This window comes from Podarcis cretensis (assembly GCF_951804945.1).
Source record: "Podarcis cretensis genome assembly, chromosome: 8".
Taxonomy (NCBI): domain Eukaryota; kingdom Metazoa; phylum Chordata; class Lepidosauria; order Squamata; family Lacertidae; genus Podarcis; species Podarcis cretensis.
Genome location: NC_137177.1, coordinates 89695249 through 89710931, shown reverse-complemented (window position 1 = coordinate 89710931; position 15683 = coordinate 89695249). Strand labels below are relative to the sequence as shown.

General features: G+C 45.3%; 1 protein-coding gene across 5 annotated transcripts in view; it reads right to left on the bottom strand.

Moving 5' to 3' along the window:
* Positions 1-15683, bottom strand: part of TET3 (tet methylcytosine dioxygenase 3) — a 111725-nt gene that overhangs the window by 53735 nt on the left and 42307 nt on the right. Inside the window, exon 1 of one of the 5 annotated variants that reach the window (XM_079987411.1) lies at positions 2635-2748. The exons of the other annotated variants lie outside the window; for them this stretch is intronic. The gene's annotated coding sequence lies outside the window, so the exon portion shown is untranslated. Of the gene's footprint in view, positions 1-2634; positions 2749-15683 lie in introns of those variants that run through there. 5 annotated transcript variants of the gene reach the window in all.

Sequence of the window (15683 nt, the reverse complement as noted above, 5' to 3'; positions counted from 1 at the left end):
TGTCCCCCAAAATAATATTTATGTCTTGTCGGGATTCATTCTCAATTCATTAGCCACCACCCATCCTCCAACCACCTCCACACACACACACACACAGGACATTCACCACCTGCACTGGTTCCAATTTAAAGGAGAGGTAGAGCTGGGTATCATCCACATATAGGTGAACACCTAGCCCAAATCCCCTGATGATTTCTCCCAGCAGCTTCATATAGATGTTTAAAAGCATGGGGGAGTGGACAGAGCCCTAAGGCACCCCACAAATGAGTGCCCAGGGCTCCCAACACCACTTTCTGGACATGGCCCAGGAGGAAGGAGCAGAACCACGGCATAACAGCACCCCCAGCTCCCAGCCCCCCTAGACAATCCAGAAGGATACCATGGTCAATGGTATCAAAAGCCGCTGATGAGAGATCCAGCAGAACTAAGAAACAGCTTTTACCTCTGTCCCTAGCCCGCTGGAGATCATCCACCAGTGCAACCAAGGCAGTTTCAATCCCATGATGAGGCCTGAACCCTGAATGGAAGGGATCCAAATGGTCTGCATCCTCCAGATGTGCCTGGAGTTGTTCAAGTGACCACCCACCTTGCCCAAGAATGGAAGATTTGAGACTGGGTGATAATTGGCCATAATGGCCAGGTCCAAAGATGGTTTTTTTAAGAAGCAGTTTAATAACCGCTTCTTTAAGTGGGTCCAGGAAGACTCTCTCATGGAGGGAAGCATTTACCATCCCACAAAGCCCATTGCCCAGTGCTTATATGACGTGTTGGGAGTGGGAGCAGGTGTGTCTACACCTCAAAAGTGTTCAGGGGAAGAGACATTGTTCAGTGGCAGTGTACCTGATTAAAGAACACATGAAGAGACTGTTGGATCAGACCAATGGCCCATCTAGTCCAGCATCCTATTCTCACAGTGGCCAACCAGAGGCCTGTGGGAAACCCCCAAAGCAGGGCCCAAAGGCAAGAGCCCCCTCCCCTCCTATGTTTTCCAGCAACTGGTATTTAAAAGCATACGCCTCTGACGGTGGAGGCAGAGTGTAACCATAGTGGCTAGTAGCTATCAATAGCCCTCTCCTCCTCCATGAATTTGTCTAATCCTCTTTTAAAGCCATCTAGATTGGCGGCCATCACTGCCTCCTATGGGAGTCAATTCTACAGTTTAACTCTGTGCTGCATGAAGAAGTTTGTTTTTTTCAGCTGTCCTGAATCTTCCAACATTCAGGTGCAACTGCATGTGGACAAACACCAGGTTGCAAAGCAAATTCCTCCCTCAAGAAGCAGGGGGAGCAGAAATAAAATGCATCCCCAATTATGCTTGCAGCCCGTGTTAAAAAAAGAAGCAGCAAATTTGAGTCCAGTCTTGGCAACAAGCTGGGGCAAGTTTACCTTATCCTGAAATCACAACAATCTAACTTAGGCTGGCCAACTTCTGAAATGCTAGATAAATACACCAGCTTTTATGGAACGCTGCTGATTTTTACAAGTATTTTTTTTTTTTTTTGAAGATTAAATTTGCCCATTTTTGTTAACCCATTCCTGTGTTTTCCTATCCATTCCTTTGTTCTTTCCCAGCACAGCAGTAGCAGCAGGGTCTGCCAGAGCCTTTTGTGCATTCATCCCCCTCCCACCCAGCTCCCTTGCAAAAACTCCATGATCCGAACAAACCCTTTGGTTTCCTCTCCTCCTCTGCAAACAAAGATCCCCTGGAGGACATGCTGGTCCCAGAGCAAGGATCATTTATGTGGCATGCATTCCCTTGCTTAAATGTTCCTGGAGAAAGCAGCACCCCAAATACAAAGTCATCCTAATGCTTTATAACAAAACATTGCCCCCACCACACCTCACCGTGGCTTGAGGGGGGGAGGGAATAGCAATACAAGAGGAAAATGGAAGCGGGGAGGGGGGTCACATATTTCCCACCCCACCGCCAACACAAAAGGCTTACATTCTTTTAGAATTTAAAACAAAAAATGTAAAGAACTCCCAATGTTAAAGGGAAAATGACCTCAAGGATTTTGGCAAAGGTTTCAAATCCAACTTCAAAAAGTTAGCAGCCATTTGTGGTTTGATGCAATTATGGGAAAACTCCACTGCAAAGCTGCAAGGTGCAAAAAAAGCAATAAACCAAAATGACAGAGTAACCTCCACACCACGAACTGCATCTGCCTCCCTACATACTCGGCACAATTCACTCTCTGGGCTCTGTCTGCAGATCTTCGTGCCTCAACCCCTTCTGCACAGCGGCACTGCCATGATTCAGAAACAGCAAGCAAAATGTTGACAGAGGCATCAAAAGGTTCGCGTTTCACGGGGCTTCCAAAGTGCACTCAGCCTCCCCTAATGGTGCCCCCATTTTCTCCTCCGGTTTAGCTACAGTGCTGCAAATCCTGTTTGTTAAAAATGACATGTGTGTTCGCTGCCTTACACACCAGATTTGTGAACTCGGCTTACAGGAGGGCAGCCCATTCTGTGTGCAGAAAAAGCTGCCTTTGGCTAAGTGCTCTGTGCAAAGAACAAACCAGTCAATCACTTCACCAGCGAACACAAAGAAGGAGACAGACAGACATCTTGGAAAACTGCAGGCAAGAGAGGAGAGGGGGAGAAGAGGGGAAAACAGCACAAGGAAGCACTTACATTTCCAGAATTCGCCAAGAGAGAACCAAATACGGCGAAGGAGAAGAAAAGCAAAGCATGGAGGAATCCCGAGGAAAATGAGATATGCCACAACTGAAGACCGATTGCAGAGGAGGTAACAGTGATCTAGTTATTCAGCCTACACAGACCTCCCCCTCCCCTCTCCGAACAGCTGTGGGGGCCATTATCCCTCCTGCACATTGCACGTACGTCCCCAGGATGGCTGCAGTGCTGCATAGAGTCAGAGAGGACTGGATTGCTGCAGGAGACAGGAAGAGACTTTTTCCCCCTGGAAGGGGTGGGGGAAGCCACACCCCAGCAGGCTTGGATGAGGAAGGCCTTCACCTTTCCAAAAGGTCTTTTGAAAATATGTATTTTTAAAAAGAATAAAATCTAATTCCACAAACTGACGTATGCACAAGAAGTCGCCCACTCTTCAAAGCACTGCGTCTTGCAAGTGCTGTGTTTTCCTACTGCAGACATCTACAAAACTACCTCAGATGACCCTCCTGACCGTTCTGTTAAAAGGAACCAGTTGCGCTCGCTGCAACAGAAGCGCGGAAACATGGCTGTGGCCAATTGCAGCTCCCTCCCCCCCCCCTCCAAGTACTACAAGTCTGACGTCAGAGCATCGTCTCATCCTAACGAAATCCCTTCCAAGGTAAGCGCAGCGGAGAACCTGCCTCCCATTCCCAGTCTCTCTTTCGTAAATGATCCCTCTGACAGGATCCAGAAGTCCCCAGTACTGCAGAGACATTGCTCCTCCTCTACATCACATGGTCACATCTCCAAATCCGTTTCATGGGGCATGCGGTCCTGGGTCACACGACTCCAGGCTCAGTTCCTCACTGCTGGTGGGAAGCGCCAAGTTTAAGGACAGCAAGGGGGAAGTGTTAGTCATCACGCTATGAGAGAGACACGTTTTCCCATTGCAGCCAATTAGAAGCCAATCGAAGTTTTCGTTGCATCAAAGCGTCAAGTTGTTACACATCAAAGGCTACCTATCCTATAACACTCTAGTAAGTGAAGCTTTTGAGCACACGTGTACAGTACAGGCTGCTACTGCAAATGCCCCTCTCTCAAATCTTGTTCTACGCTATGTTCATGCTCCGTTAGGAGGAAAGTATCATGCCTCTATTATTAACTGTAAGGTGCAAAAAGTGCTGCTATCTCATACAATATAGGGCTCAGACTGGGAATATCTCTTTAACCATTTTGGAGCACATTCTGAATCCCCCATCTTGAAGGGCCAGAATAAATGTCACATATCCATATGGTTCTAAAAGACAACAATTATATGAAGTTTAAGCTCATTACTAGAAAGGAGATTCCAACTAAACATCAGGAAGAACTTTATGACAGTAAGAGCTGTTCGACTGTGGAATGGAGAAGGTGGTGGACTCTCCTTGGAGGATTTTGAGCAGAGGTTGGGTGCTTTAGTTGAGATTCCTGCACTGCAGGGGTTAGACTAGAGGACCCTTGAGGTCCCTTCCAGCTATATGATTCTATGTGAAGTATCTTAACCATTTCAAACCCCCAGTCAATTAATGAATGAATGAGGTGCACAAACCCAATTATTCAGAGGCCAATCCTTCAGCTTTTGACAGATAAAATTAGAGACGTTCTTCTGACACCCGAGTTCACATACCAAGGAGAACCACAAACACATACATACACAACCAAGCTAAAAGCATTGTTCCATGTGCTGTATTTATCATGTAATAGCATTCACTTTATGGTCCAGCTCTCACTTCCATACATCACTACTGGGAAAACCATAGCTTTAACTATACGGACCTTTGTTGGCAAGGTGATGTCTCTACTTCTCAAGATGCTGTCTAGGCCTGTCATTGCCCTTCTCCCAAGAAGCAGGCGTCTTTTAATTTCGTGGCTGCTGTCACTATCTGCAGTGATCATGGAGCCCAAGAAAGTAAAATCTCTCACTGCCTCCATTTCTTCCCCTTCTATTTGCCAGGAGGTGATGGGACCAGTAGCCATGATCTTCGTTTTTTTGATGTTGAGCTTCAGACCATATTTTGCACTCTCCTCTTTCACCCTCAATAAAAGGTTCTTTAATTCCTCCTCACTTTCTGCCATCAAGGTTGTGTCATCTGCAAAGGTCCGTATAGTTAAAGCTATGGTTTTCCCAGTAGTGATGTATGGAAGTGAGAGCTGGACCATAAAGAAGGCTGATCGCCGAAGAATTGATGCTTTTGAATTCTGGTGCTGGAGGAGACTCTTGAGAGTCCCATGGACTGCAAGAAGATCAAACCTCTCCATTCTGAAGGAAATCAGCCCTGAGTGCTCACTGGAAGGACAGATTGTGAAGCTGAGGCTCCAGTACTTTGGCCACCTCATGAGAAGAGAAGACTCCCTGGAGAAGACCCTGATGTTGGGAAAGATGGAGGGCACAAGGAGAAGGGGGCGACAGAGGACGAGATGGTTGGATAGTGTTTTCGAGGTTACCAGCATGAGTCTGACCAAGCTGCGGGGGGCAGTGGAGGACAGGAGTGCCTGGCGTTCTCTGGTCCATGGGGTCACGAAGAGTCGGACACGACTAAACGACTAAACAACAACAACAAACAGCATTCACTTATTTACTGATTATCCCTGCCCTGATTTAAAAGCCAAGCAGGAGGCCCACTCCCATTTCACAATTGGTTTGAAAGAACACAAACAGGCAAAACCTGCCTAAGAAAGACAAAAATGAGATGTGTGTGTACATGCTCCAATTCTGGAGCTCCACCCCCCCCCCAAAAAAAAAAAATCTTCTACAATCCTCTGAATAAATATTTCTGGTCGTCTTCTGAAGTGTCAGTGTTGTTAAAAGGTATTTTAAGAGCTGTTTCCTACATTTGCACACAAACCCGTCTTGAGAACTCTGGAAGGACTTGGCTATGGTAGTGAGCGAAAGGGCTTGGCTATGTGGCCTTGTAACAATCCCCTCCTTCACCACATGGCTCTAATCAGGAGCAACCTTGGAACCACAGCTCTGAGGCTGAACTAAGTCTGTTAATAGCTCACTTATTTATTTATTTTACTTTTTTAAGGGCACATGCAAATACTGAATCACACAGAGAGAGAGAGAGAGAGAGAGAGGGAGGGAGGGAGAGAGACTTTGGAGCTGCCTCAGCAGGTTCTGAGTCTTTAAAGAGCCAAAGAGCATACCTGCCAACTCCCCAAAAGAAAACAAAGGGAAATTAAACATTATAGTGGGCTGGAACTGCACCAGCCGGTTTTGATATTACACTCAGACAAGCAGCAAGCAAGAGACTCAAGAGGCAAATGAAAATAAGCCACTATGAGGACTGCAGATGGGAGGCAAACCAAGGGCTGTGGGTTTAACCATTGGGGCAGGGGGAACCCATCAGGATCTCTCCCAGAAACAGAAGAACTAGCTACACACAGGGGCACCAGCTCCGGGGGGCTGAGCCCTTTTGGCCACCACTCCAAATATTATTGGAATAGGGGCTGGGGCCCCTCAATGACCAAAAAGTGCAGGGGCGAAGCATGGAGGCAAGCATGGCACAGCTCCAGTGGCTGGTTCCTCCTCCTCCTCCTCCTCCTGCCACTGAAAAGTGAGGCATCTGCCTTAGTTGCAGGATCCCACAGGGGCAGCAGATCCCAGTGTCAATCTTTTTCTCCCCCCCCCCTTTATTCCTTGTGTAGAGGCAGGAAAGAAGGCACCATTTTGGGATCTGCCTCACATTCCCTGATGGTTCTTGCTGGACAATTTGTATCCAACACTAATCAAATATGATGCTGATAAGAATTTATCAGTGCCATGACTTTCCCAGCCTGAGCCCTATGATGTGTTCCACTGAACTCCTTTGTGTTAGCTTTCTTCGCCCATGGTTCTTCACAAAGAAGGCCATGAGCAGCAATCCTGTTTCTAAGGTGGACACACTTCTTGAACTGTTCAATTTGCTTCGCTGGCCCCGCCATGCTCTCACCACAGAAGGCTTGCAAGTTCACGAACTGTCCAGCAAGAATGCAACCTCCGAACTGTGCAAATGGAAGGAGGACAATGTTCTGAAGATACCTGAGGAAGAGTAACTGCAAACAGAATATAATCACTAAAAGCATAGGGCTTCGTGTCCCCTTTGCTTGTCACCATAGCATAGGGAGAACGTTTTCAGACACCTGTGGTTAATCCGCTCTGGAAAACTCAAAGCAGCACAAGGAACTAGCCAGAGCCCCAAGCCCCAAAGAGTGCAGCCACTGCTATGCCCAGTTCACTTCTCTTGGGCGACACATGTACTCCAGTGAAACCCAGAGAATACTGGAAGTTTCGTGATGCTGGCCATGAGTCAGTGCTCTTCCCACATGACCTGCAAGGCCTGCCTGCGCGTCTGCAGGACAGGAGCCTAATCTAATCTTGGTTTCCTCCTTGTCCCAGGGCAGGATGGTGTGGAGCTTGCATGTGTACTCTCTCTCTTTCTTAAGTTTCTGCATGCCTGCTGCTCAAATTCTATGGCAAGAAAAGCAAAATTCTATAGCATGATTTCTTACTTTGCACAATTTCTCTGGCTTTTTCATTGTGCGTAAAGGAGAAATTCCTCTTTAAAATGGTGTTTCCTATATATACCATAACAAGAGGAGACTATCTGTAATGGAAAGGGCATAGGTTCAGGGCCAAAGTATACAGCTGGTGCATGAGTGCATGTCAGTCTTCCAATATTATTTTATTTTGTAGTGAAAATGCATCCTTAATTGGAAGAAAAAGAACGGTAGAAAGGAGGGGCTGTTAAGTCTGCTCCCTCTTATTCTTTCTCCACTCAAAATTGCCTTCCAAACTGCTTTTTTGGAGTGGGGGGGTCTTAGGCACTTCACAACCAAAGGAATGCACATGGCAGATAGTTACCGTATTTTTTGCTCTATAAGACTCACTTTTCCCCTCCTAAAAAGTAAGGGGAAATGTGTGTGCGTCTTATGGAGCGAATGCAGGCTGCACAGCTATCCCAGAAGCCAGAACAGCAAGAGGGATTGCTGCTTTCGCTGCGCAGCGATCCTTCTTCCTGTTCTGGCTTCTGAGATTCAGAATATTTTTTTTCTTGTTTTCCTCCTCCAAAAACTAGGTGTGTCTTGTGGTCTGGTGCGTCTTATAGAGTGAAAAATACAGTAATTCTTGATTGTCAAAGATAACACAGTTGCTTCTACAGCTCTGGATGCCTATGCACACCAATCTAGCATCTAGGCTTCTATTCCTAGGTCAACACTAGGGGTTGGCAAACTAAGGCCTGTGAGCCAGATCAGGCCCACCTGGGTCGTAAATCCAGCCCGCACCCACGCCGCAAAGCCAAGACTCCCAGTGATGGTGAAGGGAGGAAGAGGCCGAGCGGCGGCGGCTCTGCCACTCAATCGTCGCGCCTGGTTTAGCTCAGCAGCGTTTGATTGGCAGAGCCGCCACCACTCGGCCTCTTCTTCCTGTCACAAGGAGACAAGGCAGTGCCCACCGCCAGCTCCTCCCACCTCCCAAAGCCCGCTTTCTGTTCCCCGCCAGATTCCACCTGCGCCGCCAGGAGACGCCGCAACGCTGCCCTGCCGCTGGATGCACAGACACTAAGAGCCCTAAAGACATGCTTACTCACAAGTAAGCAGCAATTGTTTCAAGGCCACTTGTTCAGTGCCTGAAGAACTGCTCAAGTCCACTGAGATGAAATGCGCTATGGATCACGCCCCTGGGAAGGTAAGCGCAGCGGCTGGCCCCCTCGCCTCTTCCACCAGCTTATGTACCTTATGCACATGCAGCCACAGACTGCACCTATGTGAAAATTTCCTCTGCTCATCCCTTTTCAGTCCCCTCCTGATTCTGGGAGAAAGTGGTGCAGGAGAGGTTGGGAGAGCACCTGGCTTGCCTCTTGCCTGACCTGCCTCTTCCTCCAACCTATCCCATGCTCAACCTCCAGCTCTGAAGCATCCCCTGCCTCCAACTCTTTCCTCCACAAATCACTGGCACCCTCTCCCATCCCCCGAGTCAGCCTTCAGCCCCCATTCCCCTGGTACACACTCCTGCCGGTCCCTGACAGGAGAGCACTGATACAAGCTCCTCCACTGCTCTGCATATATTTATAATACATTCTGTGTATTAGAATGGAAGGATTTGTGCTTGTTCTTTCCATCTTGGCCCATCTTCTCCCTGGAGAGTTCAAAGCCTTGAGATCTATGGAGGAAACGGTTCTTGTGGTTCTGTAAATAGGCATTGTCCATTGTGTGGCAATGTGGTGGCATTCCAACTGTGGAGCTCTCATCCTCTGGAGGTATTGTTTGTCTCCTTCACTGACAATCTTCCGGTGTCAAGTCACATGTTTTTACCCAGACCTTTAGGGGGAAATGGATACATAAATGTCCCTTGGTTTTCCTTTATGTCACTGTTGAGATGTTGGAGAATTTTCACTGTGAATATGCTGGGTTCAATGAATAATATAGATTTTAAATAACTGTGCCATTTGTATTGTGTGTTGTTTCATCTGAGTGTTTCACAAACCACTCTAGGTTCCCAGTGTCACACCTCACTTGGTCATCAGTCCCAATATCTTTAGATTGCAGCAACACAAGAGAAAGTTTGGAATAAGATCAAGAAAGATTTGGAGATTTGGAACAGAATGGACCTTTCCCTGATGGTAAGGATAGCAGTGATAAAGATGAATGCACTACCAAAGATGTTATTTTTATTTCAGTCAATACCGATAATAGGTAATCTTGTCTGCTTCAGAAACCGGCAAAAATATATTTCTAAGTTTGTCTGGAATGGGAAAAAGCCTAGAATAAAATATAAAATACTTATAGATATAAAAGACAGAGGAGGCTTTTCGCTCCCAGACTTTAAACTGTACTATGAAGCAGCATGTATTACGTGGATTCGGGACTGGATTAAATTAGAGAAAGATGAAATACTGGACTTGGAAGGGCACAATAATAGATTTGGTTGGCATTCATATTTATGGTATAGGAAAGATAAAAAAACTCATATAATAAGGCTGTCATAACCATATAATAAGAACCCAAACCCCATGGTGGCTTTCGCCAGTGGAGGCATTAGCATTAAAACCATTCAACAGGAGAGGCGGCTGGCTGACATTTAGAGAATTATTGATGGGGGGGAAAGATTGAAACTAAATGAGTATGAAGAATTGAAAGTCTTTTTGCCAAGTTGGCTACATCATAGACAGTTGAATGAACAGTTCAAAGAGGATGATAAGAGAGGTTTTGGTTACATAGTTTCAAACTTTCAAAAAGAAATTATCAAGAGTGATACAAAATTACTTAAAAAGAGGTATAATCTCCTGCTATACGGGGAAACGTTGGATGAGACGGTAAAGTCAGCACAAATAAAGTGGGCTCAAGATTTAGGTCATAATAGGTCATAATCTGAAGATTGGGAAAGGATGGGGAAGCTGAATTTAAAATTTACAGACTGTATTTTATTGAAAGAGAATTATATGAAAATGATGTATAGATGGTACATTACACCAGAGAAAGTGGCTAAATGTATAAGACGGGATTGAAAACTTGTTGGAGACGTAAAGAAAAAGATGGTACATTTTATCATATGTGGTGGGAATGCAAAAAGATCAGAAATTATTGGGAAATGATATATAATGAATTGAAAAAAAAGTTTAAAAAGACTTATGTTAAGAAACCAGAAGCATTCCTCCTAGGGATTTTAGATCAAGAAATAAGAAAAGACAACTGGAATTATTTATGTATGCAACAACAGTGGCAAGAATTTTACTAGCACAAGCTTGGAAGACAGAAGAAACCCCAACGAAAGAACAATGGCAAGAGAAACTCATGGAATATGCAGAATTAGCAAATTTACATGAAAAGGACAACAAAGACTTTAAAAGAGAATGGGAACCATTTACAATATATATGAAGAGACAACATGAAGAGTTGGGACTCATTGGCAGGGTTTGAGTAAACATTCACAAATGTATAAAATAAAATAAAAATAGATGTAAATGTATTAGGAATAAATTGGGGAAATAATAGGCAGGATGAATAAATTGAAAGTAAAACAAAGTGGAAGTATGAGGGAAGTCCATGGGAGGGGGGCAGGAAAAATGGAAAATTGTTAGAGAGATATTTCATAAAGGATGTATATATTGAAAAACCAAAAAAAACGATTTTAAAAAAATAGATTGCAACACAAGAGGCTGAGTCCCAATCCCTATGGAGCTGGAGGCTGTAAAAAACCGCATCCACCAACTTAAGAGCCACAACATCTGTAAGCTTGCCAATGATTCTTTAGCTGTGATTCCTGCATTGAAGATGACCTTTGGGGTCCCTACAATTCTATGATTCTGTAAGCTGCCTATCACATGGATTTAGCCAGTTGTGCAGAGACTCAGCATTATCAACACCACACACACCCGAAGCATCTAAAGTGGGGGCATGACAGAGATTGACAGCTAAAACATGGCAGAGAGGAAAGTGTACAGAGTTTCTCTTCTCTTTCTCCCATAATACTGGAACTCAGGAACATCCTAGGAATCTGACCGGCAGGAGATCCACAAAAGACAAAAGTAAGACCATCCTCATAAAATCATAATGTTGGAAGAAATCCCAGTCCAACCCCCTACAATGCAATAATCACAGCTAAAGACTCCCTGAGAGATGGACATCAAACCTCCTTTTTAAAAACCTCTGATGAATGAGACCACAACTTTCTGAGAGAGTCCATTCCATTGTCAAAACAGGACAAGAAAGGAGATTCCAGCTAAACATGAGGAAGAACTTTCTGGCAGTGAGAGCTCTTTGACAGCGGAATGGTCTCCCTTGGGAGTTTTGTGGGCTCTCCTTCCTTGAAGGTTTTTAAGCAGAAGTTGGATGGCCATCTGTCATGGATGCTGTAGTTGAGATTCCTGTGATTCTATGATTACATAATTAATTTACAGAACTGAAAAATGTGGGAATCACCCCTGGCTTAGACGGCTTAAAACGTAAGAGGAGTCGGTTGGATCAAGCCAATGGTCCATCTAGACCAGCATCCTTTTCCCAGTAGCCAAACAAAACACCAGACGGGTTGTGTCCCTGGCGTGGGTCAACTGCAACCACGTGGAGCTCTCTGGATGCCAGGCTGACGAATGACATCTCCATCTGGCAAGCCCCACCAGCTTTCTTAAGCTAGTGAGCCACAGCTTATTTATTACATTTATATCCCACCTTTTTCTCCAAGGAGTACATGGTTCAACCCCTCCTCATTTAATCCCTACAACAACCCAGTGAGGTAGGTTAAGAGGCTGTGACTGGCCCAGGGCCACTCAGTGAGCTTCATAACTGAGTGGGGATTTGCACCCTGATCTCCCAGGTCCTGGTCCAATACACTAACCACTATGCCACACTGGCTTCCTAGACTACTTCTGCTATGGGGCAGCTATATAAAATAAGTAGGTAAATAAATATGGGGAAAGCAAAATGTCACTTGGAGAAGAATCTGAAATATTTTCCTTGAAGCATGCAGAATTTATTTTATTCTGGGTTGTTTCATTTGGTGTTTTAATGCATTGTAAAGAACATTAAGATTTTTCTTTAAAATTTAAAGCGGTATGGAAATGGAATTAATATAATAATAATAATAATTTCCATTGTAAAAAAGGCACCCCGGCATTTCATTGTGAGAACTGGAACCTAGGTTTAAGGTGCCATTTGGTGACTAGCTTATATATTTTAGTTTCTAACACTGGTGGGAAACTCACAAGCAGGATTTGAACACAAGAGCATTCTCCCCTCCTGTGGCTTCCAGCAACTGGTATTCAGAAGCCTGGCTGCCTCCATCTGCAGAGGCAGAGCAGAGCCATCAATAGCCCTCTCCTTTATGAATCTGTCTAATCATTCTTTAAAGCCATCTAGATTGGTGGCCACCATTGCCTCCTTTTAAAAAAGGGATCAGACAAATTCTTGGCAGAGGAGGTCTATCACACACGGCTACACACAACCTCAAGAAGTGGAAGCAGCAGGTCTTTTATTACCTGGAGAGCAGTGCTGGCATATGGATGTTGCCTTCACCTCCTGCTCCTGGGTGCTTGACTAGATGGACCTTTGCTAATATCCAGCAAGGCTCTTCTAATCTGCTAACACAAGTGTTGAGGCTGCCCACAAAGCCAGCCCAACCTCAAGAACAACAGTCTACGGAAGTTAGGAGGAATTCAGTCTAATCTGCTAAGCAGATTGCTCTGCCTGTCATTTCTGCTTGCCTAACAGAATCATTTCCCATCTCCTCCTCCTGCATGCTTCTCCTGGGGTTCTCTCCCCAGAGCCAGTTTGTAGGAGGTGGTGGAGGGGAGTCCTGTTGCGCTAGCGGAAGTCCTTGTGTACGCTTCCACTGGTGGGGCTCATTAGCTGAATCCCACCCCTAAGCATGCTCATGCAAAATTTCTTTGGTGGCCTCCATGCAAGGCCCCTAATTTTCCAACAAGAAAGCCCCTCTGCCACAAACTTGGAAAGTAGCTGGGAGCCAAATGATACTCAGGTGGATAGATGGACCCTTATTTCAGCTCAGTAAGGAAGTTCCTGATGTGTCTTGCTGTAAATTGCATCATGTGCACAAACCTTCCGGTGACAAAGCGAAACCACGATGTCAGAGAAAAGGGCTGCCAGGGAAAGGAAGTGTCTTCAAGAACACAGCCATTCATGCTGGTGCCCAAACCGTAACTTGAACTCCCCATCATAGTATCCACACAGCGCACAGCAGAAGCAAGTATGTCCAGGGGGAAGCCAGCTGGCAGGACAAACCCTGTGGCTTTCCAAGCTCCTTGGAGCAGCTGTTTGAGTCAGAACATGATGGAGCAAGTTCCAAGGGAATGAAAAGACTTGGAGTCAGTCCTCTCCCTTACATCTAGACCAGCTGTCTCCCCTAGCAGAAGCACTCTTAGCTTCTGAACTCATGTTTCCAACACTTACTCAGGGAAGGGAATGAATGGCTTAAAACAAACCATCAATTCTTCCTCTGGCTATGCAAACACTTGGAAGTGTGGCTATACCAGGTTAGCAGTAATGGGGGGCCAGGGAGAGAATTAAACAAAATTAGTAAGGAGGCCTTTGAATGACAATAATTCTGAGTTCAGACACCCCCCAAAAGAACAGAAGAGCCTCCAAACTTGGATCAAACAATTCTTGAAGTGCAAAGTAAAAATGCTCTAAATCAGTGGTTCTCAAACTTTTTTGAGCCACAGCCCACTTGGTTCCATAAACTCATTCCCTGTGCCTCCTATCCCATCCTATCCTATCCTATCCTATCCTATCCTATCCTATCCTATCCTATCCTAGCATTATTCAGAATAATGGTTTGCATAGTCCACAAAGGCAGTTAATAACACAAAAAATTAAAAACATCAATTAATTGCACATTTATGCAAAATCCAATTAAAACTATTTAATTAATTCAACAAAACTAATGAACTTGATCCAATGACACCAACTTTTCAAGTCTGATAGTCATTTACACCTCCAGTGCCCTCCTGCCACCCCCTTGCCTCTTAGTGTCCCCCTAGGTAACCCTATTGCCCTCCCCCGCAGGGGGCACTACCACTCAGTTTGGGAACCACCGCTTTAAATAAATGATTTCCTAATATTTAATCTGTAACATTTCTGAACACAGTTAGTGTATAAATCTACAGAGGTTCACTTTCCAGGTTCTCCCCGCAGTGTGGCAGTTACACTCCCCAGAAGCAAGCCCCTACCCCTGTAAAGGGGTAAATGTATGCAAAGACTACTAGAATGTTCCAAACTTTCCCGTATCATTCCAATACTTCTGGCAGCTGTGCACTTTCCACACTGTTTAGCTCTCAATCCTCTTAGCCAGTCTTCACCACTCTGATGCCCTCCAGATGTTTTGAACTGAATCTCCCATCAGCCCTAGCCAGTATGGTTCAAAACATCCGGAGGACACCAGGTTGGGGAGAAACTGCACAGATAGTATTTGTAGCAAGTCAAGAGAGCCAGGCATCTTTATTGCCGTTTTTATTTTGCAATGTATATCCTGTCACCTTTACTCAGTTCTCAAAACTGCTTCTGCCATTAAAGCACACAGAAATCCCAAAATCCAAGCACAACAACAATAGAAATAAGGCAGAAGGGCAACCAAAAACAACCAGCAGCAAAGCAATCGGTAACAGATCCACTCTCAAGGAAAATATTCTTGTGGTCCAAAATTCTATTGTATTCCACCACCCCCTCCAATACAGCCGGAGCACAGAAACGTTCTGTATGATCCTCCATAAAGAATAGACCATAGGGTGCCACCACTGAAAAGGCCCTTGTCCTTCAGCCTGGACTCAAACAAGGTCAGTACCTGGATTAGAACCTCTTCAGCTGATGACATCAATGCATTGCAGAGCTCACAGACAAGGCGGGAACAGCCCTTAATCTATCACGAACCCTGGCCTGCTTTTCAAGGCCAGTACCAAAAATTTTGAATGATAAGCTATTTCAAACAAGTGTTGCAATACCTCTGGGTCATTCTCATCAAAGGCAAGGGGACACCACTTGAACCAATGTTGGTGTCCAAGCAATCTTCAACAATGGCCCCACACAGAGTCTGTTAGATCATGTGGTAACTGATAGGCTAGGCTACTGTATCACAATGGTCCTGTTAGCCTTCTTTAGAAGTGGCTGAAGTTGACGTACCTACCAATGTACAGAAATGCATCCTGAAATGTTTTTCAACTTTGCTCCCCCATCACCCCAGACACACACAACGGCACAACCCCAGTTCCAAATCCAGCTGATCCAGAGAGGTTTTTGGAGTCCCTCTCCCCTCCCTGCCCCCCAAAATCAGATGCCTGGCATTCTCATCCAGTTAACTATTTGTGTGGCTCTTTCACACCCAACCTTTTTCGAAAGCCAGTTTCCCTGCTACTTGAAACACAGCTCCAGGAAAGGAAGGGGGAAGGGACTGTATGACTGTCACAAAAGACAGCCAATTAGCACTCTTCACAGCCGGCTTCTATTGCAAACAGGAAGAGCAGTTTGCCTGAAAGTTGTCTTCCCTGAGAAAGTTGTAGCTAGAAAGTGATTCCCAGCAGACTTGCCATTCAAGCCATGTA